The sequence below is a fragment of the Colobus angolensis genome, unplaced genomic scaffold, assembly GCF_000951035.1.
Source record: "Colobus angolensis palliatus isolate OR3802 unplaced genomic scaffold, Cang.pa_1.0 Scaffold15, whole genome shotgun sequence".
Taxonomy (NCBI): Eukaryota; Metazoa; Chordata; class Mammalia; order Primates; family Cercopithecidae; genus Colobus; species Colobus angolensis.
In genome coordinates, this window is record NW_012114599.1 from 9,467,322 (window position 1) to 9,482,535 (window position 15,214).

Genomic DNA, 15,214 nt, shown 5'->3' on the forward strand with positions numbered 1-15,214 from the left:
ACATTTAGCCTGTGACTCAGGGTGTAACATCGTCATGGACCCTCTGAAGATCTCATGGGCTGATGACTTCTGTTCATCCTCCCAAATAAGTGCCAGGCCTAGGAAGGCAAGAGAAATCATTTGTGAATAATAGGCACGATCTGTTGTGCTAAAGCAAGCATGGGGCTAGGGTGTGGCAGACAGAGAAAGACAGAGAGTTATGATCAAATGCCATTTGCATTTGTGTACGCAGTGGGAATATTGTTTAAATACCTTCTAGCAGATGTGTCCTTCTTGGTAATTGTTTCTTTCCCTGCAGACCTTCACTTTTTTTTTTTAGTAGCAACAGGGTCTTGATCTGTGGTCCAGATTGGTCTCAAACTCCTGGCCTCAAGCAATCCTCCCGTCTCATCCTCCCAAAGTGCTGGAATTACAGGAATGAGCCACTCCACCCCACTGGACTGCTGCTTCTTCTTTTTTTTCTTTTCTTTTTTTTTTTTTTGGTTTTTTTTTTTGCCTTACAGAAGAAGAGGAGGATAAATATCTCCTGGGCAGAAGGGTAACAAGTTATTGAGGCAGTTCCTGTCAGTTAAGAAGGCAAATAAGAAGCCCTTTCTGTAAAAGGAGAAATAGCTACAAGAGAGAAAGGAGGGTAGTATATGAGTAGTCAAATAAGTACAATGAGGGAGAAGGGAATAATTAGGAAACCCAGTTCGTCACAAGTCAAGGCACGTTCTAAAGTCAACTTTTTCAGTAATAAAACAATATTTTATCTTCATTTTTTAACTCTTGTGTCATTTTTTTCAATAGGTTATAAGTCAAAGACAGAAGAGAGGGGTGTAATTTATCAACTCCTCCTCAGACCCCAATAAATACCAGTATGAGATTTTGTGAGCAGAATAATAACAATTTTCCTGAAGTGCAGCTTTGATTAAATTTTAATGTCTTATACAATGATAGGAATAAAATGGGCTGTTGAATCTGGTTAAGGATCTTATCAGCCTTCCATAAGAAATAGAAAGAAAGAAACTGTACTGTACATGGGAAGTAAAACTGAAAGGCCTAGCGAGATGAAGCAATGGAAGAAAATTTGACAGCATAACTAAGACTTCCTTGAAAGAATTCAGTGTCATTAAAACAAAATCAGACTTTTGTTCTTCCTTGCAAGCAAAGATCAAGCCTAAGAGGGTAAAAGAGGTAGTTTGTGAAAAAGAGTAGACATATATAAGCATCAAAATTATATAGCAGAGTCAAAAATCACAAGGTAAGCCATAGACATTTACAATGTTTACATCATTGTAAAAATGATGGTTAATGGTTAATGGAGTTAAGGGTGAAACATTATTATTTCTACCCAAAAATGGCAGAACAGATATGCTGATATTCTGAAGCAGTTATTCTACTTCCTATGACACAGACCCTGCAAATAACAAAGGACAAAATATGAAGAAGAGAGTCAAAGTGAAAGGCCATTAAGAGCAAACGAAGAAAGTGAAAGAACATGAAGACACATCACCTGACACATCCTGTCCATTCCTTTTCCATAGTAGGATCCATAGGCCAAGCCTTGATCATTTCATCCATGCATCTCACATTCAATGAACTGCCCACAGCTTTCTTCATCACTTCTCAACATTCGGACCAAAGGTGTTTTTTCCCTCCACCATTTCCTTAAGGCCTGTACTAGTTTGTCTTCACACTGCTGTAAAGAACCACCTGAGACTGGGTAATTTATAAAGAAAAAAAGGTTTAATTGTCTCTTAACAGGCTTAACAGGAAGCATGGCTAGGAGGCCTCAGAAAACTTACAATCATGGTGGAAGGGGAAGGGGAAGCAAGCACATCTTCTTACCTGGTGGCACGAGAGAGAGAGCAGGGGGATGTGCCACACTTTTAAATCATCAGATCCCATGAGAACTTACCCACCATCACAAGAACAGCATGGGGGAAATCGTCCCCATGAGCCAGTCACCTCTCACCTGGTCCCTCCCTCAACACATAGGGATTCCAGTTAGAGATGAGATTTGGGTGGGGAGACAGAGTCAAACCATATTGAGGCCTATCATAGTTTCTCATTGAATTCGAGATAAAAACAGGGTTATGGGTTCCCAAAGCCCAGAGACACAAGGTAAAGAACTTATTACTTGAGTCTTCCTTTTTTTTCATTCAGCTCCTTGAACTAGCTCCTCTACACCTTCCAAGCAAATTTGACTTCTGCAACTATATTGTCATTTCACTCTTGCCTTCATTGATCTCCCAGGGCACATGCCATCCTGCAATAGCATCCTCACCCATCCTATTCCAGCCTTCCATTCCCTCTGCCCCACTACATCCCACTCTACCCAACTCCATCAAGTCATGGGCTTTCAAATGACTTTTTGTTTTAAAGGCTACTACAATCCTATTTTCTAACCCTGACCCATTTGAAAAGAAATGGCTATCTCTCCTAAAATTTATGCTGCCTAGACATGCAAATTCTAAGAGTTTCTTTTTATTTACACAATATAATTTTTATATGATGTGCAAGCAAAAAGGCAAGGGCAGTTCATGGAAATAGTGAGATGTCTGGGTCATTCTTTTATTGGTCTAGAGGCCCCTAGAGCAATGGTCCCCAACCTTTTGGCACCAGAGGCTGGTTTTGTGAAAGACAATTTTTCCATAGATAAGGGGTGAATGGTTTCGGGATGAAACTCTTCCACCTCAGGTCATCAGGCATTAGATTCTCATAAGGAATATGCAACCTAGAACTCTTGCTTGTGCAGTTCACAACAGGGTTCAAGTTCCTGTGAGAATCTAATGCTGCTGCTGATCTGATAGGAGGTAGAGCTCAGGCAGTAATACTCTCTTACAGCTGCTCACCTCCTGTTGTGTGGCCCAGTTCCTAACAGGCCACAAATTGGTACTGGTCCGTGGCCCAGAGACTGGGGAACCCTGCTCTAAAGGGTAAGAAGAGTTCTTACCTCTAATATATTGCATATCTCCCAAAGTAAATAGGTTATTGTGATATTGTGATTTATAATAAGAAATATTTAGATCTTTAGTCATTTCCTGGCACAGAACTTCTAAATCTCTTGTAATTTCCTGAACAATAGTGGTGCTAGGTGCATCTTTTGTTCTAACATTTGTTCTCTGACCCTGGTTTCCAACACGAAGCTCCTAATCTCCTGGAATTTCTTGGGTGACAGGACTGTCTTTTGTTCTGATGAGGTGAGCTCCTGGATAGACCCTGATCACCAGAAAGACCAAAGCCATGATGGGAAGCTTGGTGCTTTCAGCTTTACCCTCCCAACATCCTCCAGGAAGTGGGGAGGGGCTGGAAGTTGGGCTAATAATCAATCATACCTATATGATTAAGCCTTCGTAAAAATTCCTGAACTGTGCTATTTGGGAGCTTCCAGGCTAGTTGAGCACATCTATGTGCCAGGAGAGTGGTACATAGCAAATACATGGGCACAGAAGCTCCTGCACCTGGGACTCTTCCAAACCTTGCCCTGTGTAGCTCTTCATCTGGCTGTTTATTTGTATCCTTTAAAATGCCGTTTGTAATAAATTGGCAATAGTAAGTAAACTTTTTCTGGGTTCTGGGAGCAGTTCTAGCAAATCATTGAATCTAAGAAATGGGTAGTGGAATCTCCAATTTATAGCTGGTTGATCACAAGCACAAGTGACACCTGAACTTGCAACTGGGCTCTGAAGTGAGATAGTCTTGTAAGACTGATTCCTTAACCTACAGGGTCTGAGCTAACTCCAGGTAGATAGTGTCAGAATTGCACTGAATTGTAGACGCCCAGCTGATGGGAAAATTGGTTGGTGTGAGAGGAAAAAAACACACACACATTTGGCGTCAGAAGTAAAGTGTTCTGGAGTATTGATAGAGGTATGAGTAAAAAGAGAAAAGCAATTTATTTCACCTATACAGTTTAATGCTATTAATAGTAAAAAATAATAATCTCCACAACTCCGGCTCCATTATTCTCAAGAGAGAGAGAGATAGATTACCTCACACCCATTACAATGACTACTGTAGAAAAGGAAAAAACAAAAACAAAAACAAAAAGACAGAAAATAGCAAATGTTGGCAAGGATGTAGAGAAATTAAAACCCTGTGCATTGTTAGTGGAACTGCAAAGTAGTTCAACTGCAGTGGAGAATAATATGAAGGTTTCCAAAAAAATTACAAACAGAACTATCATATGATCCAGTAATCCCACTTCTGGGTATATATCCAAAAGAACTGAAAACAAGATCTCAAAGAGACATTTGCACACCCATGTTTATAGCGCCCTATTCATAATAGCCAAGAGGTGGAAGCAGCGCAAATATTCATCCAAGATGAGTAGATAAACAAAACGTGGGACATACATACAATAGAATATCGTTCAGCCTTAAAAAGAAAGAAAATCCTGTCATATGCTGCAATATGGATGAACCTTGGTGACATTACGCTAAGTGAAAGAAGCTAGTCACAAAAAGACTAATACTGCATGATTTCACTTATAGGAGATATTGAAAATAGTCAAATTCATAGAAACAAAGTAGAAGAGTGGTCATCAGAGGCTAGGGAAAGGGAGCAAAGGGGAATTACTTAATGACTGTAGAGTTTCAGTTTGGAAAGATTAAAAGAAAAAGTTCAGTAGATCTGTTTCCAAATAATGTAAATAGACCTAACACTAATGAACTGTTCACTTAAAAATGGTTAAGATGGTAAATCTTGTACGTTTTTTACCCCCAATTTTAAAAAAGAAAAAGAAGGAAGTGCAGCCAGCTTTATGTTTAAATATTACTTGCTGGATTGTGATATTCTGTGTATTCACAGACAAGACCTGCTGATTCTGTCTACTTGGAAAAAATCTTGTTGAATCAATGTAAAATGAACAGCTCAAGCTAGTTTTCGCACTGCATTAACCAGTTAAATTAATCTGTTAAATGTGGTTAAGTGAACTGAGTCAGAATCTCCATGTAGCAAGGCCTCAGGCATGAGAAGGTGTTTTCATGGCTAACACAGTGTATGAAAATGAATAAATTATTAATAGGCTCAGGGGAAGGTGAAAAACTCATGATGAGCACTTCTCATTAAATAGCTGTTTCTGGCCTAAGCCAAGGACTGTTTAAATTGTCACACTGAAAAGTCAAGCCTGAAAACTGTTATGAATAGAATAACTAAGAGACTTTGTTTCCTTTTCTAGCTCTGCCAGTGCCTTGGGTCATAAAGTACCTTAAAGATTATCTAATGCAAACTTCCAACCTTGAACCTCAATCCCCTCCCACAAAGTTTGATTACCTGAGTCCTCAAATGCCAGCGAATTTTCTCTCATCATCACAATTCCTTTCCTTTAAAGGCATGAGAAGGTGTTTTCATGGCTAACACAGTGTATGAAAATTAATAAATTATTAATAGCCTCAGGCAAAGGTGAAAAACTGATGATGAGCATTTTTCATTAAATAGCTGTTTCTGGCCTAAGCCAAGGACTGTTTAAATCGTCACACTGAAAAGTCTAAAGGAGGAGAGGAATTCCTCTCCTCATTGGTCAACAGACTTAATACATAATTTATTATGTAAATTATGTATACTCATTAAGCATCCCTATGGTTAAATACTCTGCCAAATATAGTGATAAAAAGTATTAGGGGGTTCAGTTTCTCCCCTAAGAAGAACCAACTGAAACCTTCTTCCTGAGCTGGGAGTGGGGATAGGAACTGTTATCTTTAATGAATAAAGTAGGTAGTTTGAGAAGCACTGTCCAGAAAAGAGAATCCAAAGGGAACATCCACTTGAAGAGGAAGGGCGGATTAAGAGAAGCAGATGGAGTCCAAGGAACAGGAAATCCAAAGATTTGAAATCTCTCTTGACCTCCCTCACTGAGACAAATGGCCATATTTTATAGTCTCCTGAAACCGCAAACTCTTCTTCATAGCATTTATCTCAGTAACAATTGATTATATCATAAGTGTAAATACCCGACCAGAACTCAATTTTCTAATGATGGTCTTACCAGAAGGGAGAAGAGGGAGGTCAACTTATCAATTATATTACAGACAAGGAAACTTAAACCCAGAGAAGTTGTCCAGGATCATCTAGCAAGTTTGGTAACTCTAAAACCGGCATATTCTGCCCAACCCACAGACCCCCAGTACAGCCATGGGTATGACTAAATCACTTGAAAGTCACTCAACCAACTGAGAGTCATTTAACCATTTCAGAGTCATTCAACCATTTGAGAGTCATTTAACTTTTAAATTTCCATTTGGGAGACTGGGATACAGAGAGAGGTTAAAGTGAGATAGCAAGCAGAAATCGTTGATTTGCTATTTTGTCAAGGTTTCTTTTAATCATTTAATAACTTCCCTGGGAGAAACAATGAGAGAAAACAACCAAAAATTTCTCACATATTTGTGGAGACAAGAAATCAGGACAGGCTCCTTTAGAAAAATTTTATTTTTTGCTTTGGTTTCCAAATATTCACATCTTTCATAAAAACTTAAACACCGCTATAGATTCATGGATTGGGCTATTTTTATTCTGTTTTAACTTTCCTGAATAGAATGTAGGAAATTCTACTTTAGAAGCTAGAGGGAAACTAATTTTTCCACCACCATAGTAGGCAATGTGAGACGGGCCCCATAGAATCTCAACAAGAGTCGATGTCTGTTTTCTTCCCTAAGAAGCCACTGTAAGAAGTACCTACCCAGGTATAAAGAGTTTAATTAAAAATCAAAAATTATTTGACTAAATTTGAATCCCAGCTCTCCTATTTTCTTCCTATATGATTCTGAGAAAATTAAGCTCTCTGCACCTTCGTTTTGTCACCCATGAAGTAGAGAGAGGCTTCTGTCTACCTCATGGAACTGTTGTGAAGATTAAATGAGTCCACATATGCAAATGCCTAAACCAGTGCTTGGCATGGAAGAAGTGCTATCTATATGTGTTAACCAATCTGGTAAAGATGAGGAAACCAGGATTAAGACTGGTTTGGCGTGAACCTTAGTACTCAACAACAGTGTGCCCTAATCTCCATAAAGTGAAGTTTACTCATCTCAATGTTTCAAAGCCCATTGCACCTCTTCAATTTGGTGAGGATTAAATGAGATGACTCATACAAAATATTTTGCCAGGTACCTGGCACATAGTACTTAAAAACTGCCCAGTTTTGAGGTTTTCATTCATTTCATTAACACATTTTTTAAGGCATTCTGAGGGCATCATGCAAAAGAGTACATGGCTCAGTCTCTGTTCTTAGAAGTCTATTCCCATTTATGGAATTAAAATGCATTTATAATTACGGTGTGGGAGAAGCGCCCACAGAGTGGACTCGTACAAGGTACGTGGGCAGGGTGACCAGGAGGGAAACTCAGGAAAAGGTTTCAGGGATCTCATCTGAATTTCATAGAATGGGTAGGACTTTGAGAGATGAAAATAGGAACTGGGGGCAGGAGTCAGCCTTAATTTAAAGGTGAGGAAATTGAGGCTTAGAGAAAGGAATTTACTTGCCCTGGGGCCCTTGAATCCAGGCAATCTGTCTCAGAGCCTGTTCTCCTTTAGTTTCACACACATTGATTTCCTCTTGGAGTCTTCTCTTTCCCCTCTTCTGGAATAAAATCTACGGCATAGACTTTTAAATATGAAATACCTCAGATTAAACTAGAGAAAAGTTCCTGGCCTAGTTAACATTCTCATTCCCATGGTTACATGCTGTCTATCTGGTCTTATTATTTTTTCTATTTTTTTTTTTTACTTGACTAAGACACGGCTGTTCACTGAGCCCCAACCCTGAGTAAACCCACAGGTTTACATTAAAAGACACACTGCCTTTGTGGGACAAGAAATCTGCTGCTTTAATCTCAGCACTGTCTCTTCACTCCAGATATTGATGGAGTTCTGCTTATGAAGAGGGTTGAGCCTCCCAGAAGGGCTCCAGGGACGACAGGCTTGCCATGGCCTCGGGCCCACTAACTTTGAGCGACCTCAGGAGATTGATTTTCGCCGCCTTGAGTTTTTCCTCCCATAATGGGAATATATTCACCATATAGTCCTCACACATTGACCAAGGCTCAGGTTTATTAATGTTTATGTGTATCACAGGGGTACCCTGAGACCTTTGAAGAAAAACAACCCGGAGCTCTCTGATATTGGCTGACACTCATGATCCAGGGGGGACCTATTGGTCACCGACAGCAGAGACTATTTTCAGAAACTTGCTTGCTATAAACCACGCTAACTACTCAGGGTAATAGCCTGTCGTCTCCTGTTGTCTAGGAGTCATATTAATGTATTTTCCATTGATTCCAGTTTGTTTTCAAGTAGTTTCCTTCTCATGGTCTGTTTCAAGTTATGTGTCATAAAAGACCTCAAATGACACCAGATGTAATTAAATTTGCCAAAAGGTAAGCATTCATCAGAAAGAGTTAAACAGATTATTCCAGAGGAGCAATTTACAAAGAAAATGGAAACTCAAAAGAGAGAAAGCAAAAAGAGCCAGAGCATCACTCTGGGGAGGGATGGGTAGCCAGAACAGTATTTCTCCCACCCCATCTCCCTCCCCATCAGTAACTCTCACTGATGGGATGTTTCCTGGAGGCCAGGCACTGTGGCCGCACGCTTCACATAGTCCTGTTAACCCACACAATAATCCTGGAAGATAGAGATTATGGCTTAAATTTTACAGTTAAAGAAACTGAAGCTGAGAGTAATTAAGAAACCAGCTCTGATTCCAAATCTCTTCCTGTCCCTCTCCCACATACCCTGATCTTAGGAGTGGCCTCTTGGAAAAGTCTCTTCCTTTCCCTGTCTCATATACCCATATCCCAGGAGACCCTTAACTGTTTTGGAAGCAAGAAAGGGAGGGAATAGAGGGAACTGATATAAATAAATGGGCATCTCTTGGGCATTAACTGTTATAATGCTTACAAGATAAAATGAATTATCAGGACACATCAATCTGAAGTTGGTGACTCAACCTCTTTCTTTCCAAGAAAGAGAACAGGCTTTAGCATAAGGCAGATCCAGAGTCTATTCCAAGCTCTGTCACTAACAAACCATAACTTACAAGATTCCTCTAAGCTTTTCTGAGTTTTTTCACTGTAAAATAGAGCTAAAACCACCTGGTTCACAGGGTTGTTATGAGACTGTAAATGATTTAACATGCATTAAATCATCTAAAATACAGCAAATACTTAAGAAATGCTAATGCCTTCAACCCTTTTCCATAGACTTCTGAATCCACTCTTCCATCTCCCAGTTTCATACCAGATGAACACACAACCCAACAGAGTAATCCCAGTCTAACGAAATGTGTAACCTTGCCATGGCCCAGGTTTCTCTTTTCTCCTGCAATTTTATAATCCACTGAAAAAAAAATGTTCTGAATAGAAATCTACCCTCAGCCAATCCACCCTCTTTGGGTTACTCTCTTTTCTATACAAACCTTGCTTGCATGTGGAAGATGAAAATATACATGTAATAGGCTTTCAAATATGATTTTCTTCCTTTCATCTTCCCTATGGGCATAGCACCCAGAAAAAGTCTTCATATCTCATTTTAAAAAATCACTGACTTTATTAGAGTTTAGTTCTGGCTAGTCTTTCTCTGTCCCAAAGGTCTGGCTTTTGGAGGTCCCTACCACCCTCAAATATTCCAAAGGAGACCGACAATGTAATAATAGATAAACCTCCGCAGGTAGCCTACCAATCTAATTATGCATGACTTGCCATACTTGATAAACACAGATGCAGCTTTTTAAAAATAGCACGTGTAATTCAACAGTTACAATCAAATGCTTTGAATGCTTTAACTGAAACAACAAAATCCATGTTATAATTTTATGGAATTATAACTTACTTCATTTTTCTTTTGTATTTTCCTATCATTTTGACATCCCTGAGTACTTTTACCACTTGCCAAATCCCTCTCACAGTCTCGTGCACATCCTCCCATGCAGAAGGTACAATTTAATGGTACCCCATTGATGTCTGGTGATGATTCTATTCCCTGGAGGGCAGATGCCAAATAATTCATTGCGGTTCCTGGCTCAGGGCCTTGCACATAATGGATGCTCGATAAATATTTAAAATCAATTGAACCGCATCTTATTCATCTCTTGAATATCAAATAAAGGCTGAAATATGACCAGGTATCTGGGCTAGACATCATATATCCTTGGTTATTTTACTGAGTTGGTAGATTGTTAACTTCTTTAAGGCAAGGTTGGCACTTTACATGAGAGAACACATTATACAGTGAAATGTTTCCTGAATATTCAATAAGTGGGAATTAAATTGAACATCTCATATAACAAATAATTAATTGGTGAGCTGTAGAAAGCAGCCTGTCGTCTACTTCACCATTCTTATGAAAAAGAGTAATTTATGTTAGCTCTTACAGTAAAAAGATCAAGGAAGAATTCACTTAAAGTCTGAAAGTATCACCTTCCTCACTTTGACAAGGAAAGTTTTCACTATACACAAGGTTTCTCATAGTTTTGTTAATATCACACCAAACGAGACAAAGCAATGTGGAACCTCTCCAGCATTGTAGAAAATGCATTAGATTTAAAGTGGGAAACACCTGTATTCTAAAACAGTGGTTCTCAACCAGGGGCAACTTTGCCCCCAGCTGACATCTGGCAATATCTGGACACATTTTTGATTGACACAGATTGGGGTAGAGGGCAGTTTACAACTGGTGTCTACTGAGTAGAGACCAGGGTAAGTTTTTCATGCTGCTAAACATCCTACAATGTACAAGAAAACCCACTACAACAAAGAATTCTCCAGCCCCAAAAGTCAATAGTGCTGAGGTTGAGAAACTCTGCCTCACACCAGATTCTGCCACTTTCTGCTTATGTACTCTTGATCGAATGACTTTTCTTAATTGTGATGTGGATCATGAAATTCTTTTCTTATCTACCTCCTAAGCATTATAAAGACCCAATATGGTACCCAAAAAATGTGTAAATACCATAAACTCTAAGTACCAATATAAATATATGTTGTTAGTATTAAAATATACCTAGGAAAGCATCAAAGTCAAGTAGTTAAGTTAAAGGTGACCTCAGCCAGACAGTGCACCTCAAAATGAGCAGCTCCCAGAGGCCAGGCCAAGGTCAGAGCTGCAAACACGGCACTCTAATACGTATCCCCAGAGAAGGACAATTTTCCAAAAGGATCCCAGTTCCAATCAGGCCTTAACTCCCAAGTTCTTTCTAGAACAAATTCAGTCCCTCAAAGAGCATCAAGGAGATACCTGGGAGAGCCCCTAAAGAAGGGTACTTGTTCCCTCTACTGCTGGCCCGCCTTGGACACCAGGGTAGTGGCCCAGCTAGCCTGCCCCTAGGGAGACTTCCAACTGGAGCCAGCCAGTAAGGCCAAATTTCCTTCTATTCCAACAATAGTTCTTTAAATACAGATACATTGTTTATGGACTGAAAATAACACTGCAAAGCCATTCTACCAAAACATGTTGACCCCAAATCCATATTGAGTGACTATCTAGATTTAGGAATTAGTGACAAGCCCAGGGCCAACCCTCTGAAAACAGGGGGTAAAGAAATTTAGAAAAGCAGTTAGTATTAGCTGAAGAAGACTCTAGTAGAAAATTAGCCCTGAAACATTTTTTCTTTATGCATTGCATAGAGAAAAAGAGAGATTCATTTTCTAGAACTGTCTTCACAAATCATAAATTCACTTAATGTGGGAGAAACACCTGAAAGTTCAAATCATATGTTTAATTTATTTCAAACCCTTGAAATTTAGGACACTTAGTTGTATGCCACAAAGGCCAATAAACCGACCATAAAATTCTGAGATTTTTCTTTGAGGTCTGTCTTAATCTCCCACAATTTAATAATATTCAGAGTAAAATCTCTACTGTCAGGATTGCAAAAACAGACGTTAAAATGAGGGTGAGAATTAAGAAGATACCAATGGATTCAAAGCTTAAAAGAACTTAACATGAGAATAAGCCGGAAAGGGAAGTAATAAATTATAGACGTGTCACTTTTAAAAAGTCATCTTCAGTGCAGAATTAAGGCAACTTTTCCTACTATGTTTGGCCATGAATTTTAAAGCATGAGAATGGCATCATCTTCCAAATCACAAGAAACTAAGAAATGTTAGTGGTTGTAATATATAACTTTTGGGCTTTCTTGTCTTTTTTCCTTTCAGAAAACTTTAATATTAAAACATATAATAAATATTTATTCTTCCTACATCTGTGCCTGAAAACACACTAAATATTAACTTCATTGAAATGGGCTTCTCTTTATTTGTCCTCAAATAATCCTCAGATTAGGGGCTGTAAAAAAGACCAAATGTTGATGCATTCTTCTCATCCCCGTGCAAAGCACTTTGTCAAGGGCTCTCAAAAACATATCAGATCCCATGAGGCTCCTGCCCTGATTTTCCAGAAAAATAGAATGTTTAAAATTTTCAGCTTTATTTCAAAATACTAGAGAAAGTAGAAAATATGATAATACAAGAGATTAAGGAAGGTTCATTACACAATCACAAGGGATTTTATAAAGTAGAATTGATTAGTTGACCTATGCATAGGTCACACTACATGCTGTTAGAAAACAAAGCTAAAGGAATTACTGTGGACAGGAAAGACTCAGGAAGCCATCACAGAGAGAAGGATCAGAATCAGAATCAATCAGGCTTTCAAAGATGAATAGGATTATTATAGGCTTAATAAAAGAGAAAAGTTTTTCACTTTGCCAACCAATATGTAAAGGTGAGAAAATCCAGAAGGCAGGAAGTTGAACAATTTGACTGAACTAGAGGGTAAAGGTGAACCACTAGAGAAAAGACTGAAAAAGAGCATATTGTGAAAGACCTTGAAGGTAAATTTAAATTTTGACTTTTCTGATAAAAGAAAGGAAGGAAAGGAGGCAGAGAGGGAGAAAGAAACAACTCCTTGATGCTCCAATCCTGACAGACCAATGACACAATCAAAACAATATTTTTAACAAGATTAACTTAGTAGTAAAACATATAATGCATCAGATAAGGGAAAGCTAAGACTTAGATGGACCAAGGCCAAGGACTAGAAGAACTACTGGATACCGTCAAAGTTCAGGTTTTTTTGCTATCTAAAGCTATGTGGAACGTTTGCTAAGACTGATATAACACTACTTTGACTTACCTACTTAAAGAGGGTTCATGTAAGCATAGCTGCCAATTATTTAGGTACATTTTATGCATACCAATAAATATTGTTACAAATGAATTCTTCTTTGGTGGATTCTACATTCCAGAGTTAAAATGTTGCTCAGAAATAACCAATATCAATAGCGTATTACAAATAGATAACAAGATTATATAAGTTTATCATGGCTAAATCCCAGGAATACTGCTCAAATTATGGAACTCAACAATTTTACTGGTTTCTACACATCTAAAACATTCTGATAAATTCTAGAGCTCATATTTTAAAAGGATATTGGTTGATATACCAGAATTGCCCAGAGTAAGGCAACAAGTTGGCAAAGAATCTGGATATAAAGCCAATCAAACAACAACTGAAGAAACAATTCATAAATTCATATTCCTTATCAGTCTTGTTGCCCCACTCTAGACTATTATATATTTCACATATATAAACTTTTATATTATATAATATGTAATGGTTATGGTAGTTTCCACCAAAAGTTGAAGAGCCATCTAGAAGAAAAGGCATTAGTATGCACCATTCTGAATGTCAGAATCGTAAGTAGTAGGCATAAATATAGGAGTATAATTTCAGGGTAAATATAAGAAAGTTTAGACAACTAAAGATAACCATTTAATAATGGGATAGATCTTAAGTCTCAGTGAGCTGTCCATCGCTAAAAGTATTCCATCAGAAGCCAAATCACATCTGCCAAGAAGGCTGTAAGATTGATTCTTAAATTGGGTAGGAAACCTATGATTTCATAAGACTCCTATATCTACATCCAGGATTCTCTCCTCTTCTGAGAATCATTTGTTTACAAGAAATTAGAACCTACTCAAAGTAGCTTAAACAATGAGAAAGTTTTCCTGGAAGGACCCAGGAGCATCTCATAGAACCCAAGGGTGAAATGAACGGTTGATCTTCAGGAGAGGCTGAAAGCAGGAACAGATGATCAGGAACCATGAATCTATCTTTCTGCTTCTCAGTCTCTCTTTTTCAGTCTCCCTCTTATTCAATTTCTGTATAGTCTGTTAGCTCTGCTTCTCTGTGCACCTATTTCTTCCTTATGGATCTATACATTATCCCATTATGGAGCCTCAGCATCTAGGTCTATACCTCCTTAGAGACTGCAGCTGCATAATCAGTTTATCCCTCTATGTCTGATAGCCCATTTTCAGTCACACATTTCTCCCTGATGAAATCAGGGATTAAGGTTGCTCTTTGCAAGAGAGGGGTGTTAAATTACCTAAAAAAGACATTTTGAACACAAGGAGGAAATGATTGGCACTCCTAAAACATTAAGTAAAAATCTTTGATACATTTGTCCAACATAAAATATCAAGTCAACATGAGGAGAGGGTTAGAAAAACCTTTAGGTTGGCATCTCAGATGACAGTATTGAGTAGGAATTACATACAAGGCCTCTGTACTTACAACTCAGCTTTGCCTCTTGCTAGATGTGTGACTTCAGATACGTTGTTTAACCTCTCCATGCCTCCGTTTCCTCACTTATAAAATGAGGATAATAAAAGTTCCCAACTTATTTCATCATTATGTGGATAAGTACAGAGACTAGACCATAGAAATCACTAAAAAGTGATAGGTATTATGTATTTAAAATCAATCAAACATTCAGATGGTATCAATAAGTCCCACATATATGGAGGTCTCATTTTGATCCTCAGAACAGCTATAAAAGTTGGCAAAGTAGATTGTCTTTTATTTCATAGATTATAAAACTGATTCAAAGTTACACAAAGTCTACTTTTCTCAAAGCTAATGGCCTAACTGTGCCTGCATCTAGGATTTCACAGGCCCCTTCAACTCTTTCAACACAGCATGCTGCTTCTCTTGACCAACTTTATTTTTTAAGAAATTGATAGACTCAGGCCGGGCACGGTGGCTCAAGCCTGTAATCTCAGCATTTTGGGAGGCCGAGACGGGCGGATCACGAGGTCAAGAAATCGAGACCATCCTGGCTAACGCGGTGAAACCCCGTCTCTACTAAACCAAACACCGCATGTTCTCACTCATAGGTGGGAACTGAACAATGAGATCACTTGGACTCGGGAAGGGGAACATCACACAC